The 3,340-nt window shown below is 34.0% G+C and overlaps 1 long non-coding RNA gene across 1 annotated transcript; it reads right to left on the bottom strand.

Annotated features, from left to right (window-relative positions):
• Window positions 1-600: 600 nt before the first annotated feature.
• LOC126766927 (uncharacterized) lies at window positions 601-1,717 on the bottom strand. The gene is made up of 3 exons (XR_007668974.1): window positions 1,653-1,717; window positions 1,296-1,579; window positions 601-1,068 (listed from the first exon to the last, which is right to left on the bottom strand). It is a non-coding gene; the product is annotated as an uncharacterized LOC126766927 (long non-coding RNA).
• Window positions 1,718-3,340: the final 1,623 nt, after the last annotated feature.

The raw sequence follows: 3,340 nt of genomic DNA, 5'->3' as shown, positions 1-3,340 counted from the left end.
TTTCCCCGCTATGCTTATCAGCCAGTTGTTGCACCTTACGTTGTTGTTTCCCTGCTTCCTTTTGTCTGAACTCCGCACCATCCTCGGTTACAATCAGATCGACATCCTTCAAAATCAAAACAATGAAAATTAAATAAATTTGTGAAATTTAAAGGTATTTGATGAAATGTTTTGTAATTATTTTCAGTTGAAAATTATTAAAAACTCTTAATGAAACAAAAGTCAGTTGTTAAAATATTCTTTAAAAAGATGTAGGGGATTGCGCAATGACGAGTTCAAATTTTGTTCGTTCTGCGCATCTACGTCACGGTTGACCAACTTACAATCAGCTGATTTTCAGTTGGTTGTTTTTCTTTGCAATAAGAAGCAATTTTGTATTGCAGGCATACAAAATCATGAATATCATCAAATTTAACATCAATATAAGTGAATATTAATAAAAGATATCAATATAAGTGAATATTTTATAGTGAACATTTACCTAAATATTCATTTAATCGAATTTTCATTGTATTATTTAAAAAGAGACAATCTTTGCTGTGTTTGTTTCAACCATATACATTTATGTAAATAAAAAGATTGAATATTTTGTAACCAAGTATCAATTTATTGTTTTATTTAATTTCCTTTTTTTATTAAACATATGTTCAATTATGTTTTTATTTAAGGAACGAATCCTAAAATACATTCTAGCTCTGAAAAATAATTCTTTTATTTTCGAGCTACAATTTACAAAATCACTTAAATCTATGTGTTTCTGGACGTAATTTGTACATATATGCAAATCATTACCATTGACGTCGTCAAATATTGCTTGCAAGGCTCTCATATGCTCCATCAACATATCTGTTGGTTTTGAGAGTCCTCCTTCTGAAAGGTGATCCACCCAAGTATGGGACGAACAATTTTCGGAATTGGCACAAATTTCGGGGTTGTCTCTACCGAGTTTGTGGCAGATGTACCCTGCCAAATTCTCAAGTCCGTCGTTGTTGAGAATCTCCAAGTCATCATTTTTTTCGATTGGGTCAGTGGAATTCAGATCAACTGACACACGTTGAAAAATATTACCTGCAAAAATATAATAAACATACATACATGCGTATCAATAAATGGAATAAATTGTTAGTTATTATTATTAGTATAATTAGGATAAAAAACAGTGGTTAGTATGCAAAAACTTAGTTTGTATGTAAGTGCATATTTGCATTTGTTAACATCAATACAATTTTATATAATAATGTTTTCTGTAGTTTTAGGTTTATAATACTATGTACGTTTAATATTTTGATAATTACCGGTTAGAGATAAGTAATTTCCTTCCAAATCTGGTGTGTTGTCGACTTCAACATTGCCTTCTTCTGTGATCGCTCCTTCGTTGTGACCAAGTATATAGGAACGCAGCCTATATTTGAACTCCTGCCTGTCAGGGTGATCGTGAAGACCGCCTTTGACCTGATTACGCCAAAAAAATTTTCCAAAACGTCCTGGTTCAATCGATAGGTCAAAACGTAATCAATTTTGTGCTGCTGTCTTAAGTCATTCAGCAGCAATTTCAAAGCATTATTGCTTTGGAGTATACCTGTAAATCATAAGTAAAATCAAAAACTGTAGAAAATCAACTTATCTAAATATATATGTAGCTTGAGTATTACCTTTTTGGAACGGAAGCAAACCATTTTTACCAATGACTCTCATTGATGAAACCAGCTCCGTCATCATCTGTTCCAGTACATTATTTTGTTTGTTCAAAGCCAAACCGTAGGCGTGCAAGCGTTCCCTCACTCCATCTTTGGGCACCCTGACATTCATTACGTCAAACCAGTCATTTGTCTATAAAATGAATATTTATAATATATGAACATTTTAATTAATATTTTAAATATTACTTACAATTTTGAAAAGTCGATGGCATTCCTCCCAATTTTCGTTATCTAGTAGACCTAAACTAGCCGCTCGAGTTATTGCTTGAGCAATTGTGTGGGAGAACAATTTTGTGGCTAATTTAACCTTTTGCCTTTCTGCTCCTGTCACAGACAAATGTTTCTGGGAAATTTTGTGCGTGATGGACAGCTCGTTGGACGTTAGCGAGAGCAGCTTCACAATTATGTCTTTTCTAACAATTTTTCCATTAATAGTAAAGCCCTTATCCAAAAAATGATTTCTTTGTAGTTTTATTAAGTGGGGGACATCAGCAAAAACCACAATCCTGTCTCCGTTGTGTGAAAACCTGCAATAGAAAAAAAAGAACACAATTTAAAGTATATCATAATTTAAATAATTGTTTAGTGAATGTACCAAGGTTTCTCCGCATTAATTTCAAGATCACTATATAAGCCTCTATTTGATCCACCCAAATCGCTTACAATGGCAACAATATTGTAACCGCACTTTTTAACGTTTGACAAAATGCTAAACAATACTTCCTTCGTCATTTTGCAGTCATAATCGAAGAATACAGGCTGTTCCACTTACTTATCAAACCTAAAAGAACAAAGTACATTAGAAAGAATTGACTTCAAGTAAATTAATGAGTTTAATTACCTCTTATCATTGCAACCTGAACATAGTTAACAGGAGGCAATGTCGAATCAGTGGATCTATCGTAGCAGTAACTCTTTCTGACCTTCATTTCATCAAAACTGAGTACACAAATTTTTTGCGCTTGTGTTAGCTCAGTTGCTGCCTTCAACAGTTTCATCACCGGCTCTATGACACCTGGAGCTATGTCAATTTTTTTTGACCACCATTGCAGAGTGCGCACACCTGGTAGAGGAAAGTTGTTTCTCCTCAAAAGTTTGTACGCTTTTGGGCTCGTTGAATATAGCGTGATCGACTTAGCTATGTCTTCTTCTTTCCAATTCCGCCGTTTGTTTCCATCCCTTAATTTTTCAATCTGTAATGATATGTGTAATAAACTTTAATATATTTTGCAACATACTTTTTAGAATTTCGGCACTTACCTGGCCGTTGGTGAAAATGCAGCTAAGTTTTTGCTCCAAATTATTTCTATGGAATTCCGCAGTTTTAATGGAAATCTTGAGACGTTTAATTTCTGCTAACTGCTCGTTGTTGCACTTATTCAAAGTGCTAACAACACTATTCAGCCTTTGTCTAAAAAGAATAGGAAATACACATACTTATGTAAGTAAAAGATACTTCATCAATATCAACTAGGACTAACATTTCTGTTTCCAAATGCAGTATTTTTTCGTATTTCTCATCGATGACCTCTTCTTCTGCAGTTTGAGGTGCCTCTCCAACCTCGTTTTCTCGAACTTTTTCATAATCGGGTAATCGTCATCGAGTAGGGAATCGGGTTCGCCTTCTTCAGGCGTTATAT

This window comes from Bactrocera neohumeralis, unplaced genomic scaffold, assembly GCF_024586455.1.
Source record: "Bactrocera neohumeralis isolate Rockhampton unplaced genomic scaffold, APGP_CSIRO_Bneo_wtdbg2-racon-allhic-juicebox.fasta_v2 ctg3045, whole genome shotgun sequence".
In the NCBI taxonomy this organism is placed as follows: domain Eukaryota; kingdom Metazoa; phylum Arthropoda; class Insecta; order Diptera; family Tephritidae; genus Bactrocera; species Bactrocera neohumeralis.
The sequence above is the reverse complement of the archived record's forward strand: the minus strand, read 5'-3'. Positions and strand labels throughout refer to the sequence as shown.